The sequence below is a fragment of the Scyliorhinus torazame genome, chromosome 24 (genome assembly GCF_047496885.1).
Source record: "Scyliorhinus torazame isolate Kashiwa2021f chromosome 24, sScyTor2.1, whole genome shotgun sequence".
In the NCBI taxonomy this organism is placed as follows: domain Eukaryota; kingdom Metazoa; phylum Chordata; class Chondrichthyes; order Carcharhiniformes; family Scyliorhinidae; genus Scyliorhinus; species Scyliorhinus torazame.
In genome coordinates, this window is record NC_092730.1 from 33,632,644 (window position 1) to 33,649,596 (window position 16,953).

The 16,953-nt window shown below is 47.9% G+C and overlaps 1 protein-coding gene and 1 long non-coding RNA gene across 3 annotated transcripts in view; both read left to right on the plus strand.

Moving 5' to 3' along the window:
- Positions 1–16,953, plus strand: part of LOC140399995 (uncharacterized) — a 121,246-nt gene that overhangs the window by 68,209 nt on the left and 36,084 nt on the right. The gene's annotated exons all lie outside the window — the stretch shown is intronic.
- The window catches only part of LOC140399991 (histone H2B-like), a 69,739-nt gene continuing 57,666 nt past the window's right edge, over positions 4,881–16,953 (plus strand). For both annotated transcript variants that reach the window (XR_011937943.1, XR_011937944.1), the window contains exons 1-2: positions 4,881–5,114; positions 5,240–5,316. The gene's annotated coding sequence lies outside the window, so the exon portion shown is untranslated. The remainder of the gene's footprint in view (positions 5,115–5,239; positions 5,317–16,953) is intronic.

Below are 16,953 nucleotides of genomic sequence, written 5' to 3' on the forward strand. Positions count from 1 at the left end.
GGAGACAGTTAACGTTTCGGATCTAAACGTCCCTTCTACAGATCCTAAACGTTTCTCTCCACAGATGCTCCCAGACATGCTGAATTTATCCAGCATTTTCTCATTAATTCACATTTACAGCATCCGCATTATTTTGCTTTAATTTATTTTGGGTTTGTTCTGTTAGAGAGAAAACCCGAAATCAGAAACTGACAGATAAAGGGAAACTGGAGACTCGGGAAAGAGAGAGAATCCAACAATCTTATACTCAAAACTCAATGATTTATTCACATGTTTTACGGTCCCTGTTCAATTTTATCTCTTATGTTTTCGCCCTCTTTTAAGCTTTGAAATAAATATTCGGTTGGAATCTGAACATTTGGCGCCCAAACTTTCCGCCCTCAGCACCGTGGAGTCTCCTGATTGGTGCTTCAAACAGACATCTGATTGGTCAGTTTGTGCCAGGCTGCACAATGTTGTTCAGATAACCAATCAGCAATGTGTGCACCGCCACTCCTCCTGAAGCTACAAGAGAAGTGAATGTGGGCGGGTTTCCTCATTCTGTGGGAAAGTGTTTGTGACATTGGGACAATGTCTGGAAGAGGAAAGACCAGCGGTAAAGCTCGGGCCAAGGCCAAGTCTCGCTCCTCCCGGGCTGGACTGCAGTTCCCGGTGGGCCGTGTTCACAGGCACCTGAGAAAGGGCAACTATGCGCAGCGTGTGGGGGCCGGAGCCCCGGTCTATCTGGCTGCTGTGCTCGAGTATCTGACCGCTGAAATCCTCGAGCTGGCCGGCAACGCGGCCCGGGACAACAAGAAGACCCGCATCATCCCCAGGCACCTGCAGCTGGCCGTCCGCAACGACGAGGAGCTCAACAAGCTGCTGGGAGGGGTGACCATCGCTCAGGGCGGGGTGCTGCCTAATATCCAGGCCGTGCTGCTGCCCAAGAAAACCAGCGCTGGCGCCGGCAAGAAGTGAAGCGACCATTCTTTAATCTAATAACCCAAAGGCTCTTTTCAGAGCCACTCACTTTATCTGAAAAAGGATGACCTGTTCTCGATCCGCTTAGTGCCGTGTTTGTGAGAATTTCCCAGAGGCTTCCAGCTGGAATGAGCTTCCCCTGTATTGTTGGTATTTGCCGGGGGACGGCAGTTTTAGCGGGCAGGCCCTGCAATGGGTTTGCGGAATTTCAGAATTAATTCCCGCTCTCATTGCAATGTCCTTACTCGTAAACCAGCTCAATGTGTTATTCTGCTGCCATTCTAAGGTCAGTGCTCTCAATGTGAGGATTTGGGCGGCTCTGAAAAGAGCCTTTGGGTTTTGTTAAATTGTCAAATTGATTTCCTCAGCCGCCGAATCCATAGAGAGTGCGGCCCTGGCGTTTGAGAGCGTAAACCACATCCATGGCGGTGACGGTCTTGCGCTTGGCGTGTTCAGTGTAGGTGACCGCGTCCCTGATCACATTCTCCAGGAAAACCTTCAGCACCCCGCGAGTCTCCTCATAGATCAAACCCGAGATGCGCTTGACGCCGCCACGGCGAGCCAGGCGGCGGATTGCTGGTTTGGTGATGCCCTGGATGTTATCACGAAGCACTTTGCGGTGCCGCTTTGCTCCGCCTTTGCCCAGTCCTTTGCCTCCTTTCCCTCTGCCAGACATGATGCTTGTTCAGTCAAATCGCTGCTGAATGAGAGACGAGCTACTGCTCTTTCCTTTATTATACAGCCCGCCCCGACCTGGCTGAGAGAGAGAGGCGGGGAGCAGACTGAGTGACAGAGGGAGCAGTGAAATGTCTTTGATCAGCCAGCTCCTCCTCCTGCCTGCTCCAACTCACATTTTATATTCCAAACAGAAGTGAAAAGAGGGCGCTGAACAACACGTACAACTGCAACATGATGGGCTGGACAGTGGTCAGCACTGCTGCCTCACAGCGCCAGGGACCCTGGTTCACTCTGACCCTGACATTCTGTGTCTGTGTGGGTTTCCTCCCACAGTCAAAGATACGCAGGTTCGGTGGATTGGCCATGCTAAATTAGCCCTTTGTGTCTCGGTGTGTGTGTTAAGTGGAGTTGCGAGGGAGTGTGCCTGGGTAGGTTTGCTCTTTCAGGGAGTCGCTGTGGACTGAATGGCCTCCTGCACTGTAGTAATTATATGGGAAGGATCTCGGTGTTGCTGGACGTGGCGCAGTTCTGGCCCATTCCCCTGTCCTGCGCGCAGCAGTCACCCGAGTCATCAGGTTAATCTGGAGATCACAGGGACCCATATACAAACAGAAGGGACAGCATGTACAAATCTCTGGATAATGGAGGGGGAAACATACACAAGGCCGGTCTCCCCCTGATGTCCACCTTTGTGTGTGACTACATCAAGCTGTGCATGTACCCCCGGTACACAAACACCAAGTGTCACTACGTACTGAGGTTCTACCTGTCCCCGGTGTTACGAACGATGGGTCTGGCCTCATTGCCTCAGGATGCTCTGGTAGTTGGACCGTGTGGTAACACCTGTCCCTCATGGAAACATTTGTTCAGGAAAACACCTTTGACCACAAGGCGATCAAGCAGTGGTCTGCACGTAATGTCCTCGAGGCCCTTAGGGAAAAAGAGACGGTGGATCATGTCAGATGGTTCCCCTGAGCGGACTCTCAGAGGCATCTGGCAGATCATCTCATCACCAGAACTTTCAAACAAGCACCAAGCCCCAGCTTGGCTTGTGGTGAGCAGGACTCTCCCGGCAGATCCTTCCTGCACTCCCGAAGTCTCAACGCCGTCACACGCTGCCCTCGAAGTGGCTGGGGGGGGGGGGGGGGGGGGCGCGCGCGAAACGGTCACTCACCTCCATGTGGAATGTGCCTTTCCAAATAAGGTCTGGAGAGTGAAAGTTCATGGATGACACCAAGGTTGGTGGGAGTGGCAGAGAGTGTTGAGGATTGACAGAGGATACAGCAGGACATACATAGGATGGAGACTTGGGCAGAGAAATGGCAAATGGAGTTTAATCTGGACAAACGGGAGGTAATGCATTTTGGTAGGTTTAACATAAGAGGGGAAATATACCGTTAATGGCAAAACTCTTAGGAATATAGAAAGTCGGAGAGATCTGGACACGCAGGTCCACAGATCTTTGAAGGTGGCAATGGAAGTGGACAAGGTCGTCAACAAAGCAGACGGAATGCCAGCTTTCATTGGACGGGGCATTAAGTATAAAAACTGGCAAGTTATGCTACAGCTGTATAGAACCTTGGTAAGGACGCACTTGGAATATTGTGCACAATTCTGGCCGCCATCTTACCAGAAGGCTGTGCAGGCTTTGGAGAGGATGCAGAGGAGGTTTAACAGGCTGTTGCCTGGTCTGGAAAGTGAGCTTTATGGAGAGGCCGAATAGACTAGGACTGTTTTCATTAGAAAGACGGAGGTGTGATCTGATAAAGGCCGACCAAATTATGAGCGGCATGGATAGAGTGAATGGGCAGGCAATCTTTCCCAGGGTGGAGGGGCCAGTCTCCAGGGGGCATAGATTTAAGGTGTACAGGGTAAAGTTTACAGAGGATGTGCGAGGCAGGTTTTTTTACACAGACAGTGGGGAGAGCATGGACCGCGTTGCCAGGGGAGGTTGTGGAAGCAGCTACATTACGGCGGTCAAAAATCAACTTGACAAACACATGGATCGGGTGTGTAGAGAGGGATACGGCACAAGGAAGTGCTGAGGGTTTTGGCAAAGTTTGGTATCATGACCGGTACAGGTTTGGACGGCCGAAGGTCCTGCTCCTGTGCTGTATTGTTCTTTGTTTGAGAGATGCAGTGGGATTTGTCCAGGTTCAGCCCGAGCAGCTCTGTGACACAGGACTCTGTGCTCTATGGGCTATTCCCAGGTACACAGAGACAAACATCAACTGCTGCTGGAGGATCATAAACTCGGTGAAAGACTCTCTTTGGTCTGCCCGTAACCTGTTGATCTTCCAGGGTAAAGAATTGGCCTCGACTGAGTGTTGCCGACTGGCACATTCCAAAGTCCAGGACTACGTGCTGAGGGACGCACTCAAGCTTGGGGTACCCGGCACCAAGGCACAATGGGGAAAGGCCACTGTGATGTGGAAAGGCCACTGTGTAAGTTCTTGCAGCAAATGTACACCAAGAGGCTGGTAACCGGGTAAAACCCCGGGTCTGTGTGAGTAACACTAAAGAGGGGCTGGTAACTGTGTAAAATCCACCTCGTATGTGTGATTAACACTAAATGTTTAAAATTATTGAAGCTTTACAGGGTGGAACATGACTGATGTAAATATTTTGAGAAGAATTGTAATGTAAATATTGAAATGTGTGTAATGTCCTCATTATCCAACTGAAGAAATTCAAGTAAATCTGGAGCTCTGGAGAAAATGTAAATATTATTGTACGAAACGATGTTATTGTGATGACAATTTGAAATGTTTGACCATGTTTATTTCAAGGGATTTTATAAATGAAGTATATTTTTGAAAATAAATTGTGTGCTTCTATGAAAAATGAAGTCAGTCAGTGAAATGGTAGTTTGCAGAAAGTGTGAGTTTGAGGGGCTGAGTGACAGTGTAATAACAAACAAGCTGCAGGCAATGACTGCAAATTGAATCTCTCATTGGGACAAACAGACAGCTACAAAGGTGATTGGTTGAGCCCGAGGGCGCAGGGCCATTTGCAGCCACACACACAGTCCCCCCAACACGGGCTCTATAGGAGGTTTTGATCCATTTGCGATGACGGTGAAATGGGGAATTGATTCTCAACGCGGAATTGCTTGGGGTCTGCGCATGCCCGGCGTAACGGCTTGCCTGTCGCCATTCAGATATTTAGAGCGCATGCGCAACCCCTATCCCGCTCACTCCATTTTGTCAGTGAGTGGAATCGCTTTGTTGAAACTGAATGAAATGTCAATGTCAGGGCCCAGGACAGCGAGGAAACAGCGTTCTCATTGCAGCAGCACCTCCATCTGGGAGTGTGAGCAAAGAGGCTCAGAGATCATTACTGACTTGGGGGGAGTTCAGTGAGAATCGGGGGCTGTTTGCAAGAGGCGCAGCGGAGCACGATCTTGTTCCGGGACTTGGAGTGAGCGGGGGGAATGGGAGAGCTTTTTCTGGGCCTGGCCTATTGTCTGATTCTGGGTTAGGATTTGGAGAGTATTTTCTTTCTTTTACTGATTATCAGTTGAAACAATCGATTGATCTATCATTGGCCTCATCTGACCCTAACTTACAAGAAATTTGTTTTCTTCTTCCTCGTTCAACAGATGAAAAGATGAGTTCCAAGATGATGATGATGATTCCTCAGCAACATAAATGTACAGCCGTCTCCTTCTAACTGACTGTAAGTACAATATTAATCCAACATTGCAGAGACACAGACACAACATCAGCTCCACCGTCACAGTGCAGAAGCAGTCAGATTCGCAGAGACCTCAAGTCCCAGATAAACATGTCCAATCCAACAGTCCTCATTATCCAATTGAAGAAATTCAAGTAGATCTGGACTTCGGGAGAAAATGTAAATATTATTTACAGATACACGAGAGGGCAGGTGGGATAATTTTCCACGATTCACCCCTACTCTCTCATGGAATGTTGGATCAACTTTTGACAACAGCGTTTCATCTGTAAAGTAATCTGTATAGTATTAATTAGGCTATAGATTCAGCAATCAATGTGCAAGCATCCATTGGCACTTTTTTGTAACTTTCTTAGTTTAAAATATATCAGAAGCAAAGCACTTGAATAAGGCATTAACAGAAAAATGATACATTTAAATTGTTCTCCAAAGGGACACTTATCAAATTGTCAGGCCATCCTTTCATCTCACAAGTTGTGAACCTTTGGTACAAGTAAAAGGTCGGATAGTACAGATTATTGAAAAGTGCAGAAATAATCATAAACTTCTACCGAGACACCTCCCAAAACAAAATATTAAATTCCAATCCAAATATCTCACACAATCTCAGATATAATGGTACAGTGTCATTCTCATGAAACAGACATGGAAATAGATCATTTAACATATCAATGTTATCACTAAAAGTAATAATGGAGGATGAATACTGAACAGAATGTTCACCCTTAACTCACAAAACAGATATTGACAAGTACAGAAAACACAGTAAAATCTTGCACATCAGAGAGGTGGACAGACTGAGATTACCTGTCCTCTCGTGTATCTGTAAATAATATTACAGATAGAGATTAAACCCAGAATCCCATAACAGAGACATACAGCTACAAATGCAAGCACAGAGACAGAGTGTTAGTGAGTCAAATTAATTTCCCCCCTAACACTTGACCCATAACAGAGACAGACAGCTACCATGGAGAACACACTCACACATTCAGACACCAACAACTGAGCAAGAAGCAGTAAAATATGCCATATATCATAAATAGACAGTGAGGGTAAAACACACACTCACGTTTTCTCATGCACATGCTCACTCACAAGTAACTTAGCAGGAAGCACTATATATGCTGTGAATATCACAGGGAGTCTGAGGGTGAAACTCACACACACCAATAACTGAGCATTAAGCAGTAAAATAAGTCATATATCGCACACAGAAACAGAGAGGTTTATACACACTCACTCACACTCTGTCTCTCACACACTCTCTCTCACACACATCCATGCACTATCTCTCCCACACACTCACAAATCAATAACTGAGCAGTAATCAAGAATATATTAATTGTATATCACAGAGACTGTGAGGTTAATACACACTCACTCACACTCTCTCTCTCACACACACACACATTCTCCCTCTCTCACACACACACACACCAGTCACTGAGCAGTAATCAATTAAATATGCAATATATACCACAGAGATACAGTGAGGGTAAAACATGCACTCACTCTCTCACTCATACTCTCTCACTCATACTCTCTCACTCAGTCACACAGCAGTAACTGAGCAGTAAGCTGTAAAATATGTGAGTGTGTGTGCTTTACCCTCACTGTCTCTCTATGATGTATAACACATATTTTACAGCTTACTGCTCAGTTACTGCTGTGTGACTGAGTGAGTGTGAGTGAGAGAGTGAGTGCATGTTTTACCCTCGCTGTATCTCTGTGGTATATATTGCATATTTAATTGATTACTGCTCAGTGACTGGAGTGTGTGTGTGTGAGAGGGAGAGAGTGTGTGTGTGCTGTCAGCAGTATAATATTTGTTATAAATCAGAGAGAATCAGTGAGAGTCTTTTTTTTAAATCATTGAATTTACAGTGCAGAAGGAGGCCATTCAGCCCATCGAGCCTGTACCAGCTCTTGGAAAGAGCATCCTACTTAATCCCACACCTCCACCCTATCCCCATAACCCAGTAACCCCACCCAACACTAAGGGAAATTTTGGACACTAAGGGCAATTTATCATGGCCAATCCACCTAAGCTGCACATCTTTGGATTTTGGGAGGAAACCTGAGCACCCGGAGAAAACCCACGCACATACGGGGAGGATGTGCAGACTCCGCACAGACAGTGACCCAAGCCGGAATCGAACCTGGGACTCTGGAGCTGTGAAGCAATTGTGCTATCCACAATGCTACCGTGCTGCCCTTTTTAAGAAACAGATAGATTTAGCACTCGGGACGAAGTGTATCAAAGGGGATGGGGTGGGGGGGGGGGGGGTAAAACACACTCTCTCATAGAAACCCTACAGTGCAGAAGGAGGCCATTCAACCCATCGAGTCTGCATTGACCTTTTGAATGAGCATGCTACCCGAAGACCAATCTCCCACCATCTCCTTGTAACCCTACCAAGGGACAGTTTAGCATATTGAATCCACCTAACCTGCACATCTTTGGACTGTGGGAGGAAACTGGAGCACCCGGAGGAAACCCAAACTCCGCACAGACAGGCGCCTGAGATCAGAATCAAACCCAGCCTCTGGTGCTGTGAGGCAGCAGTGCTAACCACTGTGCCACCCTGCTGCCCATCAGCAGCACATCCACTTTTCACCCTGTTGCTCTCACACACATTCACCATCCCTCACACATGCTCACAGACTCACCCTCTCACACACACTCTCTCACACCAGGAATTGAGCCATAAGCAGTAAAGTATGTGTAATACATCACAGAGAGGCAGTGAGGATAAAACTTACACTCAATCTCTCTCACACACACAGTGGCACTCACACACACCATTAACTGAGCAGTACGCTGTAAAATATGTGTCTATTTCATAGAGAGACAGTGAGGATAAAAATCTCACCCACACTCCCTCCCTCTCACACACACTATCTCACTCATGCTCTCCCACACACACATTAATTGAGCAGTAAGCTGTAAAATATTTGTTATATATCACAGAAAAACACACACTCGCACACTGTCTCACACACACGCTATCTCTCACACACAGATGCTCCCTCTCTCATACACACGCACAGACTCTCTTTCACACACACTCAGTCACTCTCACTCACACACATACCAGTCAGTAAGCAGTTAAATATGTCTAACACATTAACACAACAATGACTGAGCAGTAAGATATGTTTTATTTCATAGAAACACTGAGCATAAAACTCACACTTTCACTCACACACTCTCACTCACCAGCAACAGTGGTACAATAATCATTAAATATCAACTCTGTCTCTCTCTCCTCTCTCTCTCTCTCACACACCCATTCACTCTCACACACCAGTAACTGAGCAGTAAGTATTAAAATATGTGAAATATATCATGGAGAGACATTAAGGATAAAACTCGCACACACTCTCACTCACCAGTAACAGTGGTACAATAATCATTAAATATCAACTCTGTCTCTCTCTCCTCTCTCTCACTCTCTCTCACACACACCCATTCACTCTCACACACCAGTAACTGAGCAGTAAGTATTAAAATATGTGATATGTATCATGGAGAGACATTAAGGATAAAACTCGCACACACTCTCTCTCACACGCCGGTAACTGAACAGTAAGAATAAACACACACACAGTCACTAATATACTCACACACTCTCGCTCACACACCCACACACCAGTAACTGAACAGTAAGCAGTAAAATATTCATTATATATCGCAGAGAGACATTGAGGTTAATATGACTCTATCTTCTAATAATCTTTATTGTCACAAGTAGGCTTCCATTAACACGGCAATGAAGTTCCTGTGAAAATTCCCTAGTCACCAGATTCTGGCACCTGTTTGGGTACAGGGGATTGGAGAGTGGCGAATGTCGTGCCCCTGTTCAAAAAAGGAACTAGGGATAACCCTGGGAATTACAGGCCAGTTAGTCTTACTTCGGTGGTAGGCAAAGTAATGGAAAGGGTACTGAAGGATAGGATTTCTGAGCATCTGGAAAGACACTGCTTGATTAGGGATAGTCAGCACGGATTTGTGGGGGGTAGGTCTTGCCTTACAAATCTTATTGAATTCTTTGAGGAGGTGACCAAGCATGTGGATGAAGGTAAAGCAGTGGATGTAGTGTACATGAATTTTAGTAAGGCATTTGATAAAGTTCCCCATGGTAGGCTTATGCAGAAAGTAAGGAGGCATGGGATAGTGGGAAATTTGGCCAGTTGGATAACGAACTGGCTAACCGATAGAAGTCAGAGAGTGGTGGTGGATGGCAAATATTCATCCTGGATCCCAGTTACCAGTGGCGTACCGCAGGGATCAGTTCTGGGTCCTCTGCTGTTTGTGATTTTCATTAATGACTTGGATGAGGGAGTTGAAGGGTGGGTCAGTAAATTTGCAGACGATACGAAGATTGGTGGAGTTGTGGATAGTAAGGAGGGCTGTTGTCGGCTGCAAAGAGACATAGGATGCAGAGCTGGGCTGAGAAGTGGCAGATGGAGTTTAACCCGGAAAAGTGTGAGGTTGTCCATTTTGGAAGGACAAATATGAATGCGGAATACAGGGTTAACGGTAGAGTTCTTGGCAATGTGGAGGAGCAGAGAGACCTTGGGGTCTTTGTTCATACATCTTTGAAAGTTGCCACTCAAGTGGATAGAGCTGTGAAGAAGGCCTATGGTGTGCTCGCGTTCATTAACAGAGGGATTGAATTTAAGAGCCGTGAGGTGATGATGCAGCTGTACAAAACTTTGGTAAGGCCACATTTGGAGTACTGTGTACAGTTCTGGTCGGCTCATTTTAGGAAGGATGTGGAAGCTCTGGAAAAGGTGCAAAGAAGATTTACCAGGATGTTGCCTGGAATGGAGAATAGGTCTTACGAGGAAAGGTTGAGGGTGCTAGGCCTTTTCTCATTAGAGCGGCGAAGGATGAGGGGTGACTTGATAGAGGTTTATAAGATGATCCGGGGAATAGATAGAGTAGACAGTCAGAGACTTTTTCCCCGGGTGGATCAAACCATTACAAGGGGACATAAATTTAAGGTGAAAGGTGGAAGATATAGGAGGGATATCAGAGGTAGGTTCTTTACCCAGAGAGTAGTGGGGGCATGGAATGCACTGCCTGTGGAAGTAGTTGAGTCGGAAACATTAGGGACCTTCAAGCAGCTATTGGATAGGTACATGGATGACGGTAAAATGATATAGTGTAGATTTATTTGTTCTTAAGGGCAGCACGGTAGCATTGTGGATAGCGCAATTGCTTCACAGCTCCATGGTCCCAGGTTCGATTCCGGATTGGGTCATTGTCTGTGCGGAGTCTGCACGTCCTCTCCGTGTCTGCGTGGGTTTCCTCCGGGTGCTCCGGTTTCCTCCCACAGTCCAAAGATGTGCGGGTTAGGTGAATTGGCCAATGATAAATTGCCCTTAATGTCCAAATTGCCCTTGGTGTTGGGTGGAGGTGTTGAGTTTGGGTATGGTGCTCTTTCCAAGAGCCGGTGCAGACTCAAAGGGCCGAATGGCCTCCTTCTGTACTGTTAATTCAATGATAATCTATGATTAATCTAGGACAAAGGTTCGGCACAACATCGTGGGCTGAAGGGCCTGTTCTGTGCTGTATTTTCTATGTGCTATGTTCTATGTACACGGAGGGAGAATTCAGAATGTCCAAATTACCTAACAGCACGTCTTTTGGGACTATCTATCCATGAGTGTGTGTAGTAACCTCACTGTCTGTGATATATAATGAATATTCTTATGCTTCCTGCTCAGTTACAGGTCTGTGTGTGTGAGAGAGAGTGTGTGCGAGAGATAGTGAGTGTTGAGAGTGAGAGTGTGTCTTTACCCTCACTGTCTCTTTATGCTATATAACTCATATTTACTTCTCTCACACACATTCTGTCTCTCACACACTCATACGCTATCTCATTCACACACTCACACCAGTAACTGAGTGGAAAAATATGCATTATATATCACAGAGAGACAGTGAGGGTAAAACACACACTCTCACTCTATTTGTCTGGCAAACACTAACTCTCCCACACACTCACGCTCTCTCTCTCACTCTTGCTCCTTCTCTCACAGACTCTCTCTCACATACACACTAGTCACTGAGCAGTAAGCAGTTAAATATGCGTTTTATATCGCAGAGGGTCAGTGGGGGTAAAACACACATTCGCACACCAGTAACTGAGCAGTAAAATATGTGTTTTTTATCACCGAGACAATGAAGGTAAAACACACACACTCGCACAGACTATTTCTCCCACTCAGACACTCCCAAACACACACTGACACATTCTCTCACACACACTCTCATATTCACATACTCTCATATTCACACACTCTCACAACAGTAACTGAGCAGTGAGCAGTAAAATATGCATCACATATCACAGAGACAGTGATGGTCAAACACATTCTCGCTCTCTCTCTCACACACTCACCACACACCCCAGTAACTGAGCAGCAAAATATGTGTTATATATCAAAGAGAGACAATGAGGGTTAAATACACATAGACTCACAGGCTCGCACACCCACTCTCTCAAGCACACCCACTCTCTCAAGCACACCCGCTCTCTCTCAAGCACACCCGCTCTCTCTCACGCACAACCGCTCTCTCTCACGCACAACCGCTCTCTCTCACGCACACCCGCTCTCTCTCAAGCACACCCGCTCTCACACACACCCACTCTCCTCATGCACACCCGCTCTCTCTCTCGCACACCCGCTCTCTCTCACGCACACCCACTCTGAAACATATCAGTGACTGAGCAGCAGACACTAATATATGCATTATATATCACAGAGACAGTGAGGAGAAAACTGACACCCACACACACACTTCTGCTCACACTCTCTCTCTCTCACACACACACACACCGGTAACTGAATATTACAATGTGTTAGACATCACTGAGAGATCTCACACACTCTCTCACTCACACACACTCTCACACACGCCAGTAAGCATCATATATCACGGAGAAGCAATGAGGGCAAATCACACCTTCACACTCTCATACAGGCACTATCTCTCACACACACTCATGCTCTCTCACACACACCAGACACTGAGCAGTAAGCAGTTAAATATGCATTGTATGTCTCAGGGGGACAGTGAGGGTAAAACACACTCTCGCCACTCTCACATACTCACACACTCCAGCAACTGAGCAGGGAGCAGCAAAATATGTTGTATATGATAGACAGACAGTGAGGGTAAAACACACACTCGCACACTCTCCAACACCTGTTACTGAGCAGTAAAATATGTTATATATCACAGAGATGATGTGGAGATGCCACCGTTGGACTAGGGTGAGCACAGTAAGAAGTCTTACAACACCAGGTTAAAGTCCAAAAGGTTTGTTTCGAAGCACCACCTGTGGGACTTGAACCTGGTGTTGTTAGAACATAGAACAGTACAGCACAGAACAGGCCCTTCGGCCCTCGATGTTGTGCCGGGCTTTGTCCGAAACCAAGATCAAGCTATCCCACTGCCTGTCATTCTGGTGTGCTCCATGTGCCTATCCAATAACCGCTTGAAAGTTCCTGAAGTGTCCGACTCCACTATCACAGCAGGCAGTCCATTCCACACCCTAACCACTCTCTGAGTAAAGAAACTACCTCGGACATCCCTCCTATATCTCCCACCCCAAACCTTATAGTTATGCCCCCTTGTAACAGCTACATCCTCCCGAGGAAATAGTCTCTGAACGTCCGCTCTATCTATCCCCCTCATCATCTTACAACCCTCTATTAAGTCGCCTCTCATCCTCCTTCGCTCCTATGAGAAAAGCTTTAGCTCCATCAACCTTTCCTCATAAGACCTACCCTCCAATCCAGGCAGTATCCTGGTAAATCTCCTCTGCACCCTTTCCAATGCTTCCACATCCTTCCAAAAATGAGGTGACCAGAACTGCACACAATACTTCAAATGTGGTCTCATCAGGGTCGTGTAAATTGCAGCATAACCCCACGGCTCTTAAACACAAGCCCCTGTTAATAAACGCTAACACGCTATAGATCTTCTTCACGGCTCTGTCCACTTGAGTGGCAACCTTCAGAGATCTGTGGACATGAACCCCAAGATCTCTCTGTTCCTCCACATTCCTCTGAACCCTGCCGTTGACCCTGTAATCCGCATTCAAATTTGTCCGACCAAAATGAATCACCTCGCACTTAGCAGGGGTTAAACTCCATCTGCCATTTTTCGGCCCAGCTCTGCATCATATCAATGTCTCTTTGCAGCCTACAACAGCCCTCCACCTCATCCACTCCTCCACCAATCTTGGTGTCATCAGCAAATTTACTGACCCACCCTTCAGCCCCCTCCTCCAAGTCATTGATAAAAATCACAAATAGCATAGCCCCTCTCTTCGGTGAATACTGAAGAAAAGTATTCATTCAACGCCTCTCCTATCTCTTCTGATGCCACACAGAAGTTCCCACTACTGTCCTTGACCGGCCCTAACCTGACCCTGGTCATTCTTTTATTTCTCACAGAAGAGTAAAAAGACTTTTGCTTTTCCTTGATCCGACCCGCCAAGGACTGCTCATGCCCCCTCCTAGCTCTCCTAAGTCCTTTTTTAAGCTCATTCCTTGCTACCTTCTAACCCTCAAGCTACCCTACTGAACCTTGTTTTCTCATCCTTACATACGCTTCCTTTTTCCTCTTGACAAGACATTCAACCTCTTTTGTGAACCATGGTCCCCTCTCATGGCCATTTGCTCCCTGCCAGACAGGGACATACCTATCAAGGACACGCAGTATTTGTTCCTTGACCAAGCTCCACTTTTCATTTGTGCTTTTCCCTGACAGTTTCTGTTCCCATCTTATGCTTCCTAATTCTTGCCTAATCACATCATCATTAACCCTCCCACAATTATTTTATTTTACTTTTAAAAATTTTTATTAAAGGTTTTCATAAAATATCAACAACAAAATGAAAAAGAAACCCACCAGGGTTAAGTACAAAACACAGTCCAGAAAAACAACCCTCCATATCCCCCTCCCCCTGTACATAAATAATAAATTAACATTAACACCCCGACTTAATACAACAAGTATATACAACCCCTCAGACCCTCCAGTGTAAATAACAAAAACAAAAAAATAAAGTGCCCCCCGCGAGTTGCTGCTGCCATTGACCAATGTCTCCCGCTCTGCCAGCAAGTCTAAGAACGGTTGCCGCCACCTAAAGAACCCTTGTACTGACACTCTCAAGGCGAATTTCACCCTCTCCAACTTAATAAACCCCGCCATATCGTCGATCCAGGATTCCACGCTTGGCAGCCTCGCATCCTTCCACTGAAGAAGAATCCTCCGCCGGGCTACCAGGGACGCAAAGGCCAGAATTCCGGCCTCTTTCTCCTCCTGCTCTCCCAGCTCCTCTGCCACCCCAAATATTGTGAGCCCCAGCCCTGCTTGACCCTGGATCCTACCACCCTCGACACCGTCCTTGCTACACCCTTCCAAAATTCCTCCAGCACTGGGCATGCCCAGAACATATGGGTGTGGTTTGCTGGGCTCCCTGAGCACCTAACACACCTGTCCTCACCCCAAAAAAACCAACTCATCCTTGTCCCGGTGTGTGTGCCCTGTGCAGCACCTTAAACTGTATGAGGCTGAGCCTCGCGCAAGATGAGGAACAGTTCACCCTCCACAGGGCGTCTGCCCATGTCCCTTCCTCAATTTCCTCTCCAAACTCCTCCCACTTACCTTTTACCTCCACCACCGAGGCCTCCTCCTGCATCACTGGTAAGTTTCCGAGATCTTCCCCACTCCCATCCACCCCCCCGAGAGCACCCTGTCCTGTACTGTGTGTGGCCGTAGCCGTGGGAATTCCGTCACCTGCCGTCTGGCAAACACCCTTACCTGTAAGTACCTGAAGATGTTCCCCGGGGTGAGCCCGTACCTCTCCTCCTGCTCACCCAGGCTCGCGAACTTCCCGCCCACAAACAGGTACCCCAACGTTCGTATCCCTGCCCTGTGCCACCCCGCAAACCCTCCACCTGTTCTTCTTGGGGCGAACCGGTGGTTCCCCCGTAATGGGGTCCCCGCCGAGGCCCCCACTTCCCCCCTATGCCGCCTCCACTGCCCCCACATTTTGAGTGCAGCCACCACCACCGGGCTCTTGGTAGACCTCCTTGGAGGGAGCGGCAGCGGCGCCGTTGCCATCGCCCCCAGACTCGTACCCACACAAGATGCCGTCTCCAGCCTCTTCCATGCGGCCCCCTCCCCCTCCATCACCCACTTGCGCACCATCGTCGCATTGGCGGCCCAGTAGTATCCACAGAGGTTGGACAGCGCCAGTCCTCCCCTATCTCTCCTCCGCTCCAGGAACACCCTTCTCACCCTCTGAGTACGTCGCGCCCACACAAACCCCATTATACTCCTGTTAACCCGCCTGAAAAAAGCCTTCGGGATAAACACGGGGAGGCACTGGAACAGGAACAAAAAACCTTGGGAGCACCGTCATTTTGATTGACTGCACCCTACCCGCCAAGGACAGCGGCAACGCGTCCCACCTCTTGAACTCCTCCATTTGCTCCACGAGCCTTGTAAAATTAAGCCTATGCAGGGCCCCCCAGCTCCTGGCCACCTGGACTCCCGGATACCTGAAGCTCCTCTCCGCCTTTTTTAGTGGGAGCTCGCCAATCCCCCTCTCCTGGTCCCCTGGATGAATTACGAACAGCTCGCTCTTCCCCATGTTGAGGTTGTACCCTGAAAAGTCCCTGAATTCCCTGAGAATCCTCATTATCTCCGGCATTCCTCCCATGGGGTGCGCCACATACAGCAGCAGGTCGTCCGCATAAAGTGACACCCTATGCTCCTCCCCACCACGCACCAACCCCCTCCAGTTCCTTGACTCCCTCAGCGCCATAGCCAGGGCTTCAATCGCCAGTGCGAAGAGCAGGGGGGATAGGGGACACCCCTGTCTCATCCCTCGGTGCAACCTAACGTACTCGGACCTCCTCCTGTTTGTGGCCACACTCTCCATCGGGACCTCATACAACAGCCTAACCCACCTGACAAACCCCTCCCCAAACCCGAACCTCTTCAGCACCTCCCACAGATACCCCCACTCTACCCTATCGAAGGCTTTCTCAAAGTCCATTGCTACCACTATCTCTGCCTCCCCCTCCCTCGCCAGCATCATGATAACGTTCAAAAGCCTCCGCACATTTGCGTTCAACTGCCTCCCCTTCACAAACCCCGTCTGGTCTTCATGGATGATCTGCGGCACACAATCCTCAAGGCTAAGACCTACGCCAGCACCTTGGCATCTACATTTAGCAAGGAAATCGGTCTGTAAGACACACACTGCAGGGGATCCTTGTACCGCTTCCGGATCAAGGAGATCAGTGCCCGGGAGAAAGCACCCCCCTCCCTTGCCTCATTGAAGGTCCTAACTAACAGCGGGCCAAACAGGTCCATATATTTTTTGCAGAATTCGACCGGCCCCGGTTCCTTCCCCGTCTGCATGCTTCCTATCCCTTTGATCAGCTCCTCCAGCCCAATCGGGGCCCCCAATCCCGCCACCAGTCCCTCTTCCACCTTTGGAAACCTCAATTGGTCCAGGAAGCGGCCCATCCCTCCCTCCTCCAGTGGGGGCTCGGATCTGTAGAATTCCTCGTAGA